The sequence below is a fragment of the Lissotriton vulgaris genome, chromosome 9 (genome assembly GCF_964263255.1).
Source record: "Lissotriton vulgaris chromosome 9, aLisVul1.2, whole genome shotgun sequence".
Classification (NCBI taxonomy): domain Eukaryota; kingdom Metazoa; phylum Chordata; class Amphibia; order Caudata; family Salamandridae; genus Lissotriton; species Lissotriton vulgaris.
The window spans coordinates 545,873,086-545,893,708 of NC_141697.1; positions in this window are offsets into that span (position 1 = coordinate 545,873,086).

Consider the following 20,623-nt stretch of genomic DNA (forward strand, 5'->3'; position numbering starts at 1 on the left):
AGGGTTTGTGGCCAGTTCTCGGACCTGTGCCGCAGCATAGTTGTTGGGATGCCTGCACTGCATGTGGCGAATCATGGTGTTATTGCCAAATGAGTATTTCTTGTTAGGGTTCCCCCTTGAAAGTTCAGTGCCACAGATTAGGCAAGTCACCTTTGGTGCATTGACCTTTTTGAGGCCACTTGGGATGGAAAAAAACTCCCATACAATGTGCTGCTTTGGCCTATATAGGGTATTGTCTTCTGGCAGAAATTTCCTCCTCCCCTCCTCCCCTCCTCCTCCTCCTCCTCCTCCTCTTCTTCATCTGCACCACTGTGGTGTTGTGGTGGTCCTCTTGGTGGTGGTGGCTGAGATGCTCCTGCTGCTGCTGCTACTGAAGCCATTTTTCAGTCCAAAAAAGTACAGAGAGGTCTTTCAACAGGTCTTCTTCACTCAAAGTACAAAGTGATAATGAGGAAAAAAAGTGGGGGCTTTCATCATTAGGAAAAAAAAACTGTCCTGAACCAATGAAAAGTGTTAATTTAAGGTCACATGACCAGGGCTTTCATCATTTGGAAACCAAAACTGTCCTGCACCAATAAAAAGTGTTATTTTTAGGTCACATGACCCGACGCGCTTACGCTACGCGCCCCCGGGCGCGCCCAGGGTCGCGTCACGTAAGTGCGTCGGATGCTTACTTTGCACGATCATATGCGCTCGAGTGCTTCCGGGTGCATTTACGCCGTGCGTATCACGCGGACGTGGCTACGCGATACGTCACGATGATGTTTTCATTCGCGGCAAAAGCGCTAACGGGACGCTCACCGGTACGTGCCCCGGGGCGCGCCGCAAGACTGCGCTTTCCGGTGCGCTCACCGGGACGCTCACCGAGAGCGCTCCAGGGCAAGAAAAAAACAACAAAAAAAAACATGAACAATATACATAAAAAAATAGTATTACATAAATATACATTATAGGATTCATTATAAAAAATATTACATTTTATAGCTATAGAAATTTGCTATTAAAAAACCTTTGAAATTCACTGAAAAAACCAAAGGTTTCACACCAGTTATAGTTAGGAATTAGCATTTAAAAAACCTATGAAATTCACTGAAAAAACCATAGGTTTCACACTAGTTATAGTTAGGAATTAGCATTTAAAAAACCTTTGAAATTGTCAGTAAAATATCCAGCTAACTATAACTGGTGTGAAACCTATGTTTTTTTCCGTGAATATATATATATATATGTTTCCATCGTCTTCACTTCTTGATTTTGTTCGCGAGAAAGTGTCACTAATATTTGTTGAATGTCACTCATAATTACACTGAAATTATGAAAATGTCACACAAAAGCAATCTGAAACTTTGGCAGCTATGAAGTCCAGGGCTGTCAATCTTGTAGCTTGCGCGGCGCGCGCTAACAATGACGGCTCTGTAATGACATTTTTAACCAGCCCTTGCTCGCGATTAGAACGTAGCAGTGACGCATTACGCACTTCACTGCTACGCTCTTGTCTTTAGGAGTCAATTCTGGCCTGGGGCAGTGCTTTATTCTTGCAGGCAGCTTTGGGCGTTTTGCTGGACTGGCTCTCTGGACTGAGAGTCTGGTTGCTGCACAGCAGACTCAGTACTAATAGGGGAACAAAGTTGAAACCGAACCACCCCTGCCTGCCATAGACCCTGCCTGGAGCCAGTGAGGTAAGAGGAAAGAAGCAGATTCAGAGGGGTGGGTGGCTGAGTCTGTGGCTCATCCATGATAGCTGCCAAGGTTTCAGATTGCTATGTGTGGCACTTTCACTTTCAGAATTTCATTGCAATTATGAGTGACATCATAGCTGCCAAGGTTTCAGATTGCTTTGTGTGACATTTTTATAATGTCAGTGTAATTATGAAAGACTTTCCAACTACTATGAGTGACACTTTCTCCCGAACAAAATCAAGCAATGAAAACGAGGGAAACATATTAATATTGGGAAATTACACCCATTAGAGCAACAAGAAACTCTAAGAAGATGTTAAAATAGCCGGAAAGCACCAGAAAAGGAATGGCACACACATAGCTAGGGATCACAATTCGGCTGCAAAGTGTAATTTTGATCAAAAAAGACTCATTGAACCATTTAATAAAAATCAATTCGCTGATTACAGTAAGGCGCCACCAGTTATTATTAGCCTGTGGCTGAGAGTAAGTTGCATGGCTATTTTAAGCACATAACATTACAGTACAATGAGGCATGATTGGGAGGGGGGTTAGGACAAGCCTCAGGAGAAGAGGCTGACTGAGGTACACATAGCCTACCTATGTAGGCTGTATTATATAAAAAATATCTTTTCTGAGACACTGCCTAGCAGTAATAATTCTAAAGCTCAGCGCCCGACCACCCTGGCCAGGGTCCGGTAAGTTGCCCCAAGCTATGACGTACGAGTGTACCAATGTGTGTCATGCAGCAGTCTGTAAGTCTAGTTTGAAAACCATATATGGCACAGAATTGTTTATTTTAAGATATTCCAGCTATTTGCCAGAAACATGTTGAACCGCCACTGGCCCGGGAGAGTAACCCGCGCTACCGGGCAGAATGGCACCATTAAAGCACTCCCAGAGAGCTCCTATGCCCGAACCTGCAGTAGTGTCTGCTGCTTTGCTAGAGAACATGCTTGAGTCCTCGAACTGCTTACTTTTGCACACTGGGGGATCATAGCAGGCATATTTAATGTTGGTGCTTCCGTCCGTGAGAGATAAAGAGCAGGTCTAGCCAGGGGTTGGTGGAAGGTGGCAAGACAAGTGCACAAAGAGCCCCCCACCCCCTCGCTCTATTTAAGCTATAGATCTTTCCATTTTTAGTCAGAGTTTTTACAACCTTTTCGGTAGGATCGCAATGGCAATGGACTACGAACATGGCCGAAGTGTTGTCATCCGGTAGTTCATCAGCGCGAGATCTCGTGACACCTCGCGAGACCTCGCTAACATAGGAGCCTACAGGCCGGAGTCTGTTTCCAGAACTCCAACGTCTACCTGATAGTGCCAAGAACCGGAGAGCCTGGACATTGCACACTTATGGGGGCTCTTCACCTTACCTGTCTATGCAAAGCGACATCCCGGGCATACTTTTCCATCGGCGATTATGACCAAAACTACTAAAATGGCCGCGATGATGCTGTTTTGTAGTTTTAGACGCGTTTTACGCGTTGTTTCGAGCATAAAGTAGTGCGCTAGGCACTTGAAGAAATATATCAGATTACAAGTCTTTTTTACACTACTATACCAAGGAACTTGCTGTCCTACATATTGTGGTAACATCTAAGTAAGTCCATGACATTACATAATGTATCTAATATCAAGCAGGCGGTAGAATTGTTAGGCGGAGGGTTATTACACAACATACCTACAGCCTACTTATACTCAGTACACACACTGATCGGTGCCTCCCCCAAGCCTCAGATGGAAGCTTGAGGCACTGACGGATAGGTGAGTGAATGTGAGCGCACTGACTGCCAAGTACACTAGATGGTTGTTTTTGAGATGAGCATATACCATCAGAACCATCTCTCAAATGAGAGCATTTCTGGTATACATACCAGTTTGTGTCAGTCAAACTTTTTGGGGTTACCAGGGCTCTTGGTCCACTGGGTCTGAAACTAACTCACTACAGTGTGAGATTCTGGGAAATAGGGTACTTTATATAGAAATGAGTTGATGCATAGTGATAGGCTAAGAGTACTTGGTTTTATTATGCTACATCCCTCGTTTCTTCCCTATACCAGTGCGGGCCTCCTATACCTGAGCAGAGTCCAGGTGAGGTGAGGCAGCTTCACCCATCATTCAGGGTGAGCATTTAATATGTAATTTTTTACACACATTGTTGGTTTATGTGGATGGATACATGTTACTGGAGACTGATATATTTAATACAATGTTAATCATGTCATGCTTTCCTTCGCAGGATTCACTGTAGCGTAAGTGAGTCGGAGGGTGACAGTTCATGGTTATTACAGGTTGTACCGTATTTAACCATTCCATTACAGTTATATATATTTTTCTTATGGTGAAGGTGGTGATCCTTTTATCTCACTACTAAGAGTGCAACTAGTATAAGAGCAGAGGCCCTGATGAATGCCGAGGGATTGAACACCCGCTAGGCAGAAACAGGTTGGCCCATTTATAGGCAGATATGTGTTACTGTCTTTTTGCACTGTTCTGTTTTTAATTAGGAGGCATGTCATGTCCATAGAATAAAGTTGTTGAAAGGAGGGCATTCCATCCTATTTTAAGTCACTTTTTGTTTTGTTGCACCTGTTTTTTCTACCATCAAAGATCAGTTATTATGGAAGTTCCATTTATGTTGGTGGACCAAACCCCAAAACATCGACAATGTGTGGTTCGGTCCCTATGATCAGGGGACCAGCCTTTCACACCAGGGTTTGGCCAGATGATATGACTGATCATTAAGTCTCTTTTGATGGAAACCCTATATGATTGGTTTTGGACTGGTCAGCCATTCATGAATACTCTGTAATGTATCGGTCTCTTTTGTGCATGTTGAGTCCATCCCTCTTAATTCTCTTCACAAATACACTGTTTTTGTGATGTATACACTCTGAGATCTAGGTGACTCAGTATTGACAGTGTAGCTTTAATAGTTAGCTGGTAGACCCCCTGTGTTTCTTTTGTTGTATATTGAGTTGGAGCTGGGGATAAAACCAGGTGTGGGTCTTTAAACCTCATATCCCTTGGACCCTTTTGAAATTGTTGTATTTACCATGATGCAAACGATCTCATTGTGGAAATCTGACCAGGGCCATCTCCTCCTTACATCCACAGATGGATTTTTGAAGCATTCTCCCAGTCACAGCCCAAGGATGGATATCACTTTCCAAGATGGTAATGCTCCCCCACATCTTGAAAATTTTCCCATCACCTATCGGTGGATGTGCCTAGTGCCACCTCCAGGGAGTTGGACAACATGCTGCGAGGGTTAATCTGGAATAGGGACTGGATAAGTGTGGCTCTGCAGAGGCTGCAGCGGCTGGTGGGAAAGGGTGTCCAGGGTGTGCTGTTTTTATGAAAAGTTATGTGGCAGCACCACTGCAATGACCGCCGTGATGTTTGGCTGGAAGGCAGTTGTACGAAGTGGACAGGTCCCCAACATGCAGGGCACAAGAAATGGCGGGATCAAGGTTGCTCCCTGGAGCACAGCTCCCCTGTGGAGCTAACAGCCTGGTGGCCTATGAGAGCTATGCTAAGAGCCTGAGGCTGCTGCAGGGCATGATTCCATACTCTCCGTCTGTTAGTCGGAACTTCCTACCACTGCTCCAAACAAGCATTTTTAGGGACAGACTGACGGCATGGAGAGACAAGGGATCGACCTCAGTGGGGGATCTATTCAAGGCCCAGGAGCACATTACAGTTGGCCAGTTGAAGGTATATCATGACATTCCGGTGGGTCATTTCTTGGCACATGGCGCACCGATGGCTGAGATGGGACTCCTGTGGAGGGTCACAGACGCTGAACAGGATCATCACCCCCTAACCCACACCCTGCACATCATGGCTGGGAGTCGGAGACTGGTGACCATGTTTGTTAGTGGCTTTACACACACAACGACTGACCCACTGTCATCCATTCGTCGGCTATGAGACACTGATATAGAACGAGCACTCACGGCCAAGAAGTGGGAATGCACTAGGCACTACCAATGTACAGTATTTCGTGATGCCAACCTTCAGTACATTCAATTCGACATCCAGCACAAGGCATATTTTACCCCAGCTGTCCTTACCCTGAAAGTTTGTGTTCTGCCCTCTGTGCCCACAATCTTATGCAACTAATTTGGATTTCATACATATGTCCTGGGCATATGTGGATGCTGCAAACTTGTGGTCCAGAGTCATATATGTGCTTGACACAGTGACAGGTTGGGTCAACCTCCTTCCATTGGAGGGGATGCTGCTAGGGATATTCCCGCAGATGAGGTCTTAAAAGGTGTCCAATAAAAGGATAGATTTGTAAATGCTCATAGCACACTAGGCAATTTACATGCATTGTTAGGCCACTGCAATCCCAATGCTGCAACACATTGGTGCAGCGACTCTCTACTGATGTAGGGCTGAGGCAACTGCACTGCGCCGGGAGTACGTTGTGCTTCCACAGGATTGCAATAGCTAACCTGTAGGACAATTTGTTCAGGACTTACAGGATACACAGGAAGAGCCACTGGATGGGTGAAGGACTTTGATGGGCCAGGCTTACGCACATGTGTCATGGACCTATCAGAGGTGGTCCTGACGTGGCTAGATGAAGCAGTTGCTCTGTCACGTGAGGCAGACAAGATGCAGCGTGGGTGCCTGACATCATCTCCTTCGATCACATGGCGGGGTGTCTCTTAGAATCCACATATGTAAAAATGTCAACTGTTAGCAATGGCTGTTTTACTAGAGGCCATGGTCTCAACCTCCATGTCTGGACTGTGAGGTATATGGGATGCTGACCTTCTAAATGCCCAGGATCCCTCTGTGCTCTTCTATCTTGTTATGGTTATCATGTTTCTGAAGTTGTTTAATATTGTACCACATGCTCCTGTTGTGGTAAACTTGACTCAGTGATGAATGTTTGTTATGCACAGCCGACCGGATATGCATTGCCTGCTTAATGAAAGATGATTTACATCCATACCATTTTGTTCCCAAGACATGAACATGAGGTGAAAGTAAGAGATTTGTTTTGATGTTGAAATGTCTTGTGACTCGTGTACAACTACATGCATTGACACATACGCCGCTAAACACAATTCCCTGTCCCTTGATTTTGTATATGAGAAATTGTTTTAGTTTTGAGATGTGTGCCTTTCTTTCCAAAGGTTTTAGATCATGAACCATCCTTTCTGTGCCTGCAAAATTCACGCCTGCTCAGTGTGGACTCTTATTACTCTGTAACTTTTTGAAAAATGTAACTCCAAGTGGAACATTTTGAGACCGTGTTCTGACTGCACAGGTAGGGATCCTAGCTCATGCCCTGCTGTCTGGCCTCAGTAAACAGCGGTGGGGAATGCCACAGGCCCACCAGGGACATGTAAATCGGGCCTGACAAAGCATACTGGGCCCGAAGATAGTTGTGGCCTGATGTATTGGAGTGAGATGTATGTGCAAGCAGACCAGGGTGCATGCTAAGGATTGTATGGAAGTGTTTCCTATGTCTGATTCCAGCTTTGGGTATGTGCTGGATCCTTCAAATTTCTTGTATTACTGACACATGCAACATCCCATGCTGGTTGTGACACCCTATAGTGGCCTGGCTAACAGCCCCGCTTTGAGGCTAAGATTGTGAAGAGCGGAGGCTCTGGGGCCTGCCAGCTCCGACATTGCGGAACTCATCACAACACAGGCGGTGGGACTGTGCGATTGGGCAGATGGGAGAATGGCAGGCCACGCTGGACTATATTAGTCAGTTTAGTGCTTTGAATCATGCATTGATCTGTCAACAATTAGTGCATCAGGTTAAGTAAGATGTGAGATTGGAAACAACCTAGGCCTAGCTTTTTCATCAAATTGGATGGATGTATTGTATTGACACTTGACAGATCTGCCCATCTTTTGACTTCATTTTAGTGTGGTGTTTATACATATTGTTAGCCATTTTACAGATAGCCACACTAGATAAAGTGCTTCCTGCAAAGCTGGTTCAACAATGGCAGGGTAATTATGGCAATTTGAAGTCACTTCCTGCAATGTGACTTCCTATGACATCTTACAGTATTTATAAGCGATTCATATATTCTGGTTCTGCCCAGGGAACTAATGAGTCTAGGAGTGGCCCTAGTGCAAGTGCATATGTTTCTGTGGACATACTTTTGTGTGTGCATTGATATTCTGTTGCCATGAAATGCTGTTTTTTGCGCTGTGGTGTACTCATTTATACATTTAGTTATACATACATATGTGTAGCTTTAGCCATTTCTGTTCAAACCTTACATTTGTGTTTCCCCCAGTATTTCCAGGTCAGACTGTAGATACCTGATGATAACATTCCCTTGTTTGCCAAGCTCAACATGCTACGGGAAACTTTAAACTCTATTGCCTTTAGCTTGGTGGTTACGTTAATGTGTAGGGGTAGGTGTATGAATTACTGGCGGTGACGTCCTCGTTGGTTCAGATTCTCATATTCATCGATGATGTATAGAAGAGGATGACATGTACGATGGGCTCCATAGCTGCTCAGCAGATTTCTCAGGAAGCGTGTTGTGATGAAATTCAGACTTAAAGACCACCCCTTCTGCCTGCTCTGATGAGGTGGTAGGACCGACAATAACCATGGATAGGAAATATGCATCGTAATAGGGCGGGCAGTTCTGGGGTCAGAACTTACTCTGATTGTCTCCATTCGGCCTTTCTGAGAGCTTGCCGGTCAGAATTTCCAGTTTGAGTTGGCGGAACCGTGTCGGTCGGTAAGCAATAGATTTTTGTGCATCATAACACTGTGGTTGGAGAGACCAACTTCAAAGCGAGATCAGTCAGTCTGACTGCCCCCGACAGGGCCGCAAAGGCACTTCCGACTGACATCGTAATAAGGCCCTTCATGAGAATAGGGGTGATCACTGGTGCCTTACGGTCTGTATATTTTTCTCTTGACATCCTGTAGTGTATTGGTTCCTTTCAACTGACAGGATTTCCTATTCGCTTTGGAAATTGCATCTTTATCATAACCTCTTGCTTGTAGTCTTACTACAATATCTTGGATATTATGTAAGAATTCTTCCTCATTGCTACAATTGTGTCTTGCTCTTAGCATTTCACTATATAGTATTAAATTTACATTGACATTGGGTATGTGAACTTTTGGCATTGAGTAGAGAGGTGCAGGCTGTAGATTTCCTATACATCTAGCTTTCAATATTATCTCCTCATACATATAGCTGCAAATATAAGAATACAAGCCTTTCTAGGCTGTGTTCAGTCATAAAGGATATGTTGTAATTATTGTCATTCATAAAGAAAAACAACTCAAACAGTTTGACTTGAATGCCTGTCCAAATCATCAGGAAGTCAAATTGTACCGTCCCTAATAATGTATACGTCCATTCATTTGGCACCTGATGGGCCCCACTGCCTGGAACCATCCCATGAAAAGGATGGCAAAAGACGATGCAAACCTGGAGCCCATTGCAGTCCTGCACTTCTGTTTGTACCACTCATCATTAAATAGAAATACGTTATTTTCTAGTATTAACTCAGAATTGGGGATGAGCATCTCTGAATGATCCATATATTCTATTGGTCTATTGTAAAGAAAATATCTCAATGCTATCATGTCATGTTGGTGTAGTATATTCCTATACAGTGACACCACATCCATGGTAACCAAAATCATATTATTTTCCCATGTCACATCACTGAGAATATTAAGTAGGTGTTTAATGTCCCTAATACATGATGACAATTTGGATACAAAGGGGTGTAAAAAATATCTGCAATCTCTTTGCCTGTCCTCCTATACACAAAATGTTCGGTCTTCCATTTGGAGAAACCAGGTTCTTGTGCATTTTAGGGAATGTATATAGACAGGGGAATCTTGGATGATCTGCCAATGAGTCCCAATCACTGCCAACATTTCAGGTTAGTATTAAGCAGACTAGAAACTGCTGGTATAGGATTATAATCCAATGTCAGATAACAGGTAACATCATTAAATTGTCCATAGATCTCTTTGTCATATTCGGTCTTATCCATTACCACTATGTTTCCCTATATATCTGCTTCCCTGATAATCAAATTGCGATCAATCTCAATTCTTTTAATGCCTCATGTTCCTTAAAAATTAGGCTATTATGGTGGTACCTGGTCACGCTTTTAGTTCTACTGTTATCCCAACCGTTAATATTCCTTTATGACTATCTTATATAATAGGTCAACGTTACTCCCACCTGAAAATTGGGAAGTCCATTTTTTATTTACGTCTAAATCCACTGTTTTCACTCATATCAGTACAAAGTATCATATCTTGTAATACATTGTGCATAGTTATTGGATCCTCTTCACATTCAGTGATGGAAAGTAACATAGTCATGTCAAGAATATCCTGTATTTACATACTACCAACCACATTTTCTTGAGCAACATTTTATTTGTTTTAGGATTAGTGGAAAAAAACTTTTTAACTTAAGTTGTCTATCAAATTTATATAAGTCAATCTTGGTATCAATAATATCATAATTTTTTTGGGGGAAAAATATGTTTATTGCGGGCAGCATAGAAGACATAATCAGGCAATCTACTCATAGGCACTGTAAAAATAAAAAAGAACCAGGAGTATCACACAGGATAATACACAGCCACATGGCCCACAACCTGGAGGCCGGGCGGCGTAAACTCGAACTTTGCCACACAAGGAAACGTAACCAACTGGATAGATTGCACATGTATCGCTAGTATCCGCTGTTTTCCATTTATGCCCCCTCCCAGGCCTTCCGTGGATCCCGTCACCCATCTGTCTCCACAGGTAATTTTTTCAATGTAAACACAATCAACATAACAATAAAACAATCCCCCCCTATGTGGCATCGTTAACAGAGGACGTGCAGTAGCCAGGTCATCTCCTCGCGGCCCAGTAGGGTGCAGACATCACAATGGTGAGCAATTCTTCGGGAATCTAGACAAATCATATATCGACATAGTACGGAACATTAGTGCACGCCCATCAGGACACTGCTCCGAACCTGGCCCCTCCCCTCTGCCTCCCATCTCAACCTCCTCGGACACAGACTCCTCAGGGGTGAACAAGTCGCCACTGGTTGCATCCGAGTCGTCCCCAGACAGCCCCTCAGCGCACATCATCCTCCAAGCTAGTAGGTCGTCCTGAAGCCTCTCGTTGCGGCGCGTGCGCTGCATGTGCGTCTCCTCAGCCAGGGACCATTCCCTAAAATCTCTAAGCCACAGGGATAACTCGGGGGCCCTCTGCCCCATCCAAGTAATAGCCATGCGCCTCCTTGCCAGCACCAGGAGAAACTGTAACAACTTGTAGGACAAGTTCCTCTTTTTGGGCTTGGGCACCAGGGCCAAGAGACAGTGAAGCGGACTTAGGGTAATCCGGAGTCCTGTAACTCGGCTAATATGTTCCACCACCGCCTTCCAGAAGTTACCAACCAGCGGGCATTCCCAGGCCAAGTGGAAAAATCCAGCTCTCTCCGCCCCACACCTGGGGCAGTTGTCTCGTCGATCCGCAGAAATGCGGCTCAGGGAGACCGGGGTCATGTAGGTGCGATGTAGAAAATTAAAGTGGATCAATTTAAACTGTGCATTGCACGACACCTTCCGGGTCAGGAGCCCAATACGTTTGCGCTGTCCCGGCTCCAGAACCATCCCTAGATCTGCCTCCCAGGCCGCCCAGGACGGCGCGACCGGCGGGCCGAGTCCCGTCTCATGGCTGAATACAGTAAGGGGATCAGGCGCCTCCCTCTGCCGCAGGAGAGAAGGATGTCGAGGGTGTGGGTCACCGGAGGGGCCTCCGGTAACTGGGGCCAAGTCGCCCTCACCACCTCCTGCAGTCCCCTATAGTACAAGTATTGTCCCCTGCTTAGATCAAAGGCGGCCTCGGCGCGCTCAAAGGACACGAAGGAGTCATCAGGGTAGAGGTCCACCAGAGTCTCACACCCGCCGCCCCGCCACTCCCGGAAGGACATATTCTCCTCCATCAGCCTCACCGGGGCCAGGATCCACACCGGCAGTTCCCTATGAAAGGGAGCCCGCCGCAAGATCCGTTCGACAAATCGTTGCCAGATCCCCGCCGCTTGGCGCACCACATAGGGGAAGGCCTGGTCCGCCCCAATAATATCATAATTAGCAGCAGGACAGACACTCATACCTCTTCTTAGCACAGAGATCATGTCTTTTGGCAATATGTTGCTAGACAGATTCACTACTTTTACATTCAACGTCAGGTTCTCAATCACTGCGTGTTCTTGTTCCCAGATCTTATCTGCATCCCTCTCTTTTCTTTTGGAGCTACCTTGCTCTCCTCCTTGTCTTTCCAAATCTGGTCCTCTTGTTTTTAAACTTACATCTTTGTTCCCCATTCTGATCCTCATCACTACCCTTAAAAAAGTGTTAACTGTACTTGCATTAGATGTACCCTCTCCTGCATCTTCGTCTCCACTGCTTGAAATGCTACTTGAAGAAGTTGCACTCCTCCCACTTATAGAGGGTGACGTGTTCCTTCCTAGGTACTTATCTCCTTTGACTAAATTATAAAATCCTTTGGCAAATGTGAACACTCAGCCACTAGAATAATCTATCTCATTTCTCTTTAGCTACCTCGCTTTTCTTTGTTTTATATCTTCTTCATATTTATTGAGACTCTCTACCAGAATGTCATATTTTTTCTTGGTGGCTGTTGGACAGGCCTCGGGGAAGGCCCGCTCCCTCCCCGCATGACGGGGACCGAACCCCTGCTCTCCCTGTATCCCCGACAAGAACCATGCCGGCAACCCGTTGGGGCAACCTACGACCCGTCCACAACAGAACTCCAGCCCCCGAACACCCCAGTATCGGCTGGCCCGGGCCCCCGTCAGCACCACTGCCCAGGCCCAGCCGCCATCTTTGGACCCTACATAACAAGGCCGCGTGGCCTTGGCTCGACCCCAACCCTGGGCCCGGCCAGGCCCGACATCGAGGCACCACCATCCACCTAGGGGGTGAAGAGACCACTTGGCAGGTCAATGGGAGAAGGAGTGTCGATGGCTCCCCTCCGCCAGGTGTCGATCGCCCCCGGCCTCCCCGGGCGCTGGCTCCACCCCCCTGCTGGGTGTCTGGACTCCCTCATCCCGGACCTCCCGACCTCCAAGTGCGAGGGTCCGGACATCAAAGGAGACCAGACCTATAACTGGGGCAGCTCCAGAACAGGAAGGCAGTTGTATCTTGGAGTCGAGAGACACCGTGAGGAACTCATCCTTGAAGGCCTGCTGGCGCTGCCGCGGCCCCTTTCTTGTGAACCATCTCCGAAGCCTGCTGGCGCTGCTGCGGCCCTCTTCAACGTGAACCATCGTCTTGGCCTACTGGCGCTGCCGCTGCCTTCCTCGTCGTGCACCCTCTTCGTAGCCTGCTGGCGCTGCCGCGGCCCTCCTCGTTGTGAACCATCTTCCTAGCCTGCTGGCGCTGCCGCGGCCCTCCTCGTTGTGAACCATTGTCCTAGCCTGCTGGCGCTGCCGCGGCCCTCCTCGCTGTGAACCACTGTCCTAGCCTGCTGGCGCTGCCGCGGCTCATCTTTGCCGACACCCAAGCTCGAGGATTGTGAGCTTCCATCTTGCCACACCAGTACCGGACCGGTACTAAGACTGTCCCGCTACCACTTTCCCCTACAGAGACTAGAATTGGGAGGATCCTCTTGTCCTGACCCCACTGTATCGCCTATTACCTTGCCTCAAGATTCTGATATAAAGTGTGTTGAACTCATCCTTGTGTGGTGTCCATCTGTGGGGGGGAAGTTACTTGTCTGTACGATTGCCGGAGACGGCCCTCACCGGAGGCCTCTCCCCCTGCTCTCGGCCGACCCTCCGGGTCCCCGTCTAACATTGGTGGCCAGCGGCGCGATCCGAGCCAACGCATAATCGTACAGAGAGTAACTCACCCCACGACACACAACCACCATGACAACAAAAGAGAGCAGAACAACGGAAAAATTCCAGATGGAAAAACTAGAAGAATACAGCCACAGAGAACTAAAACAATTCTGCATAGAATTGGGCATTGCTACCACAGGACTGAGCATGAAAGAGGACTTCAAACATGCCCTGGAATCTTGGGCAGAGACGGGTACGGCCGTACCCCAAAACCAAAGCCTCGAGACAACCGAAACAAGCACCGCGCCGACAGAAGAAAGAAGACCGGGTCTCTCGCCAGAGGAGGCCCGAGAACGAGAAAAGAGCAGGCTCCACGAATTGGAACTAGCTCGACTTCGATTAGATGGAGAACTCAAATTGGCGGAACAAAAAATAACTTTGGAACACTTACGGCTCCGAGAGGAGCGAGAAGAAAAACAAAGGCAGAGAGAGTTAGAAGAGAAAAAACTAGCCTACGAGCATGAGCGCAACTTGAAGGAACTAGAGATTCGGAGGCAGAACAAAGATCTCGGGGTCCCCGGGCACCCGAGCCCCCCTGTCACTACGGACCCCAAGGTCCACATCCCCAAGGATATCGTCAGAGAATGTTACCGGAACGATGATATCCAGCAATGGTTCAAAGCCTACGAGGTAGCCATGACCTCCCACCGGATTCCCCGGAGCGACTGGGGAGCCGGGTTATGGGGGAGGTTTGTCAACAAAGGGCGAGACACCCTACTGCAACTCCCGGACCATCAGATGACATCCTACGACCACATGAAAGCCGCCCTCCTCACTCGATACGGACTCACGCCCGAGATGTACCGCCAGTGGTTCCGCGACTGCAAACGGATCCCGGGTACGACTTGGGTGGAGTACGTGAACTTCTTTAGCCGAGCCTTCGAGGGGTGGATCAAGGGCAGCAAGGTGACCACTTACGAGCAACTCTTTGACCTTATTGTATGGGAGCACCTTTCTAACAACTGCTTCGTCGAGCTCAGGCAGCACCTCCTTGACAGTAAACTGACTGAACCTCGGCAACTCGCCGTCGAGGCTGACCGATGGGAAAGTACCCGAGTTTCCAGAAACGGGCCCAGCGAGCAGAACAGAGCCGCCCAAGGGTTCCATCGCCCCCGAGGGGGAGGAGGAGGCCAGGGTCGGGGCAGAGACACCGTCCCCGTGACTCCCGCCAGCAACACCCCGCCCCCGGCCGGCAGGGGGAACCCCCCGATGCGACCAGGTTTTCGCGCCAACGTTACCTGCCACCGATGCCAGCGACCCGGCCACTACGCCAATGTTCCAAACTGCCCGAAGAACCAGAGCCCTATGCCCCGCCAGGTCGCTGCCGCCGCCCTGGGAGAAGATCAAACCCAAGAAGACACTGAAGAGTACGAGCCCGAACAGCCCGAATGGGAACCAGCCGCCATGTCCCTGGTCTGCCTAGGGGAAAGAGACTTGATTCCGCGGGCACCCCTTCCCGCCAACACGCAGAAGTACAGCCAGTGGGTCAACATTAATGGGCACCGGGCTGAAGCCCTCTGCGACACCGGGGCCAGTGTGACCGCAGTCCGCTGCCATCTGGTGACCCCGAACCAGATCTTGCCAAATATCCTTTGCCCCGTACGGTCGACCGACAACTCAGAAAGCCTCTGTCGGATGGCCTGCGTCCCCTTCGAGTGGGGAGGAGTATCCGGAATGCTGAAAGTAACTGTCCGCGATGATGCCCCCGTGGACTGCCTCCTGGGGAACGACCTCGAAAGTTACCCCTGGTCAGCCGTCGAGAGAACAGAGGACCTGGGGATGCTGGGCCTCCCTGAGTGGGTCTGCGTAACAACCCGGTCCATGGCCGCCCGCGCCATCCCCAGTCCCGAAGAACCCGAATGGCCAGAGCCTCCTCCCCCGATCGTCCAAGAGGGAGCCACCCTGGAAGCCTGTTCGCCGGAACCCAGCAGAGAAGGACTCGATCGGCTCCAGGACCTTCCCGAACTGGCCCAGTGGCGTCAAGAGGGTGGCCCCACCCAGGAAGAATTCCGACAGGAGCAGAAAACCTGTCCTTCCCTCGAGAAACTCCGGCAGCAAGCCCTCGCCCAGAGCGCAGGAGACACCTCGGGGGCCCACTGGATTTATTGGGACAATGACCTGCTCTACAGCGAGCGAAAGATTGCTGAGCTGGGGGCCAGCCGGGTGCTGGTGGTCCCCCTCCGCTTCAGAGACTTCCTCTTGAACCTAGCACACGATGTGCCCCTTGCCGGACACCTGGGGCAAGACAAAACGTACAGCCGCCTGGTGACCCACTTCTACTGGCCCAAAATGCGGAATGATATATCCAACCACTGCCGGGCCTGCCCAACCTGCCAGGCCAGCGGGAAGAGCGGCCGAAAGATCAAAGCACCCTTGCAGCCTTTCCCCATCGTCACCACCCCGTTTGAATGGGTGGGAATAGACATTGTGGGGCCCCTGGACCCCCGAACAGCACAAGGGCACCGGTTCATCCTAGTCCTGGTGGACCACGCCACCCGCTATCCCGAGGCCATCCCTCTTCGGACCGTGACGGCGCCCGTGGTAGGCCGAGCCCTGATGGGGATCTTCTCTCGGGTGGGCTTCCCCCGGGAATTCGTCAGCGACAGGGGCACGAACTTTATCTCTAAATACATGAAATCCCTCTGGCAACAGTGCGGGGTCACCTACAAATTCACGACCCCCTATCACCCGCAAGGAAATGGACTAGTCGAGCGGTTTAACCGCACCCTCAAGGGGATGATCATGGGCCTAGAAGAACCCCTATGTCGCCAATGGGATGTGCTGCTCCCGTGCCTCCTGTTCGCCTACCGAGAAGTCCCCCAGAAATCCCTGGGCTTCAGCCCATTCGAACTCCTGTATGGACACCCCGTCCGGGGTCCCCTCAGCCTGGTCAAAGAAGGGTGGGAGGTGGCCCCCCAGAAGACTCCTCCGGATGTATACAAGTACCTCCTGACCCTCCGCAACCAGACCCGGCGATTCAGGGAACTCGCCAAGGCCAACCTTGAGGCCAGTCAGGAGGACATGAAGAAATGGTATGATCAGCATGCCTCCTCCATCGAGTTCGAGCCGGGACAACAAGTCTGGGTGATGTCCCCAGTGGAACCCTGCGCCCTACAGGACAAATGGACAGGGCCCTTCAAGGTGGTAGAGCGCAAGGGTCCCGTCACCTACCTGATCGACATGGAGTCCCCACGGAACCCCCTCCGGGTCCTCCACGCCAACAGACTCAAACCCCACTTCGTACGCTCAGAACTCAGCCTCCTGATGGCTACCGATAGTGGGACGGAAGAAGACTCCGAGCCCCTTCCTGACCTACTGAGGACACTCGAGCAGGACGGCTCGGTGGAAGGGGTCAGACTCTCCAAGGCCTTATCCCCAGAGCAACGCCAAGACTGTCGAGACCTCCTGCTACAATTCGCAGACCTGTTCTCTCTCATCCCCGGGGTCACCCCCTGGTGCCTTCACGACGTGGACACCGGGGATAGCCCCCCTATTCGACACAGGGCATACCGAGTGCCAGATCGAGTGCGCGCCTGCATCCAGAACGAAGTCTCTAAAATGCTGGCTCTAGGAGTGATCGAGCCATCTGACAGCCCCTGGGCCAGCCCAGTCGTACTGGTCCCCAAGGCTGCCGCCCCGGGCGCGGCCCCCGAGCTCCGGTTCTGTGTGGACTATCGGGGCCTGAACGCCGTTACCAGAACCGACGCTCACCCCATCCCCCGGGCGGATGAGCTGATTGACCGCATGGGGGCCGCCCGCTACCTGAGCATCTTCGATCTAACAGCGGGCTACTGGCAGATCGGCCTCACCCCGGGGCCCAAGAGCGATCCGCCTTCTCTACCCCGGATGGCCACTACCACTTCAAGGTGATGCCATTCGGCATGAAAAACGCCCCAGCTACCTTCCAGAGACTCGTGAACCAAGTACTGGCGGGTCTCGAAGATTTCAGCGCCGCCTATCTAGACGACATTGCGGTATACAGTCGCCACTGGGCAGACCACCTCCACCACCTCCGGGAGATCCTGCACGCCCTCCGGCAGGCCGGGCTCACCATCAAAGCCAGCAAATGCCAGATTGGCCAAGGGTCCGTGACCTACCTGGGACACCAAGTGGGGAGCGGTCTGGTGGCTCCCCTCCAGCTCAAGATCGCTGCCATCCAGGCCTGGCAACCACCTGTCACCCAAACTGAGGTCCGAGCCTTCCTGGGGCTCACCGGGTACTACCAGCGGTTTGTAAAGGACTATGGAAGCATTGTTGGGCCCCCCACAGAACTCACATCCAAGAAGAACCCCAAAGCCGTCAACTGGACTCCGGACTGTCAAGCGGCCTTTGAGAAACTGAAGGCCGCCATGTGCACCGCCCCCGTGCTCCAGGCCCCCGACTACAGCCGGGAGTTCATAGTGCAGACGGACGCCTCAGATCATGGCATTGGGGCCGTCCTCTCTCAACTCAACACCGAGGGTGTCGATCAGCCAGTGGCCTTCATCAGCTGACGCCTGCTGGCCCGAGAACAGCGCTGGAGCACCATCGAGCGCGAGGCCTTCGCCGTGGTATGGGCCCTCAAGAAGTTCCGGCCCTATCTCTTCGGTACCCACTTCCGGGTGCAAACAGATCACCGGCCCCTGCAATGGCTGATGCAGATGCGGGGAGAAAACCCCAAACTGTTGCGATGGTCCATCTCCCTGCAGGGGATGGATTTCACTGTGGAGCATCGTCCAGGCCAGGTCCACGCCAACGCAGACGGCCTGTCACGCTTCTTCCGCCTCGGCGAGGAGAGTACCCAAGAGGATGGGTGACTCTCCCTGCCTTCAGCTGGGGGGGACGCATGTTGGACAGGCCTCGGGGAAGGCCCGCTCCCTCCCCGCATGACGGGGACCGAACCCCTGCTCTCCCTGTATCCCCCACAAGAACCATCCCGGCAACCCGCTGGGGCAACCTACGACCCGTCCACAACAGAACTCCAGCCCCTGAACACCCTAGTATCGGCTGGCCCGGGCCCCCGTCAGCACCCTTGCCCCGGCCCAGCCGCCATCTTTGGACCCTACATAACAAGGCCGCGTGGCCTCGGCTCGACCCCAACCCTGGGCCCGGCCAGGCCCTGACATCGAGGCACCACCATCCACCTAGGGGGTGAAGAGACCACTTGGCAGGTCAATGGGAGAAGGAGTGTCGATGGCTCCCCTCCGCCAGGTGTCGATCGCCCCCGGCCTCCCCGGGCGCTGGCTCCACCCCCCTGCTGGGTGTCTGAACTCCCTCATCCCGGACCTCCCGACCTCCAAGTGCGAGGGTCCGGACATCAAAGGAGACCAGACCTATAACTGGGGCAGCTCCATAACAGGAAGGCAGTTGTATCTTGGAGTCGAGAGACACCGTGAGGAACTCATCCTTGAAGGCCTGCTGGCGCTGCCGCGGCCCCTTTATTGTGAACCATCTCCGAAGCCTGCTGGCGCTGCCGCGGCCCTCTTCAACGTGAACCATCGCCTTGGCCTGCTGGCGCTGCCGCGGCCTTCCTCGTCGTGCACCATCTTCGTAGCCTGCTGGCGCTGCCGCGGCCCTCCTCGTTGTGAACCATCTTCCTAGCCTGCTGGCGCTGCCGCGGCCCTCCTCATTGTGAACCATCGTCCTAGCCTGCTGGCGCTGCCGCGGCCCTCCTCGCTGTGAACCACCGTCCTAGCCTGCTGGCGCTGCCGCGGCTCATCTTTGCCGACACCCAAGCTCGAGGATTGTGAGCTTCCATCTTACCGCACCAGTACCGGACCGGTACTAAGACTGTCCCGCTACCCCTTTCCCCTACAGAGACTAGAATTGGGAGGATCCTCGTGTCCTGACCCCACTGTATCACCTATTACCTTGCCTCAAGATTCTGATATAAAGTGTGTTGAACTCATCCTTGTGTAGTGTCCATCTGTGGGGGGGAAGTTACTTGTCTGTACGATTGCCGGAGACGGCCCTCACCGGAGGCCTCTCCCCCTGCTCTCGGCCGACCCTCCGGGTCCCCGTCTAACAGTGGCATCTAGTAGGCTGAGTTCTAAAATCTCCTTCTACCTCTTGTATACATTCTCTATCAGTATGTTCATTACATTGTCAGAGTTGCTAGTGAGCTCTTTCCCCCAGAGTAACAGTAAGTCTTTTTCCAAATCATCATATGTTGGAAAGAATTGTACGTGCAGCCCCAATGGTACCCTGTTCAGGTTTTTGTATTGTTTAAGGGTTGCATCATCCCACCATTTCTAAATTTATTTATTGTTACGCCTGCACTAAGATTTTTTAACAGATCCATTCCCGATATTTTATCACGATCCTCTCTTGAACTCATTATGCTGAGATGTTTAAACCAATTGGTATAAACACGAATGCTGCAACCCAATGTTACAAATACAAGCAAATGGCAGTGGCCGGGTGACAATTGTGCAAATGTGTGTATTGTAATGTTCCAAAGTACAGTATAAATAGTGGTGCTCCAAGAACTGAAAGAGGCCACTTTATTCTTCCAAGTATGAGGAAAGACTGCCCCAAAAATAAAATTTGCACAAAAAGAGTTCTGAGCACCAAATCGGCATCCAAAGACTTAATAGTCCATGCAACGGTGTAGTTACTGTTGTCTCTTTATTTTTAATGTTCTTGTTTGTCCCACGAAAATTACAACATAAAGTCCTAGCTAACACATGTTTAATCTTACAGTAATGTTACAGACGTCTTCATCAGGGCTGCAAAACAAACAATTATTATCCTAATTAATCTTGTTATGCTTGCTTATATTCTCTTGATCCGCTCACTTCCTCTTTGTATGTCTGCCACTTCCCTGGAGTACAGATGCATTACTTGTGTCTTTCACTGTTTTTTGTGTGCTCTACTTTCTTCTTCACATTTAAGCACTATTCTGGGATGCTTCTTTTTCAGCTGGCTCCCCAGCCATGATGCCCCTACACACCTTCTGTTGTCTTTGTTGCCTTGCCCCTACCCTCCTGTCTGTGTTGCCTTGCAAATTGTCTGTAATTCACCTGCCCCCCTCTCTCATTGTTCGTGTTGCCCTTGCC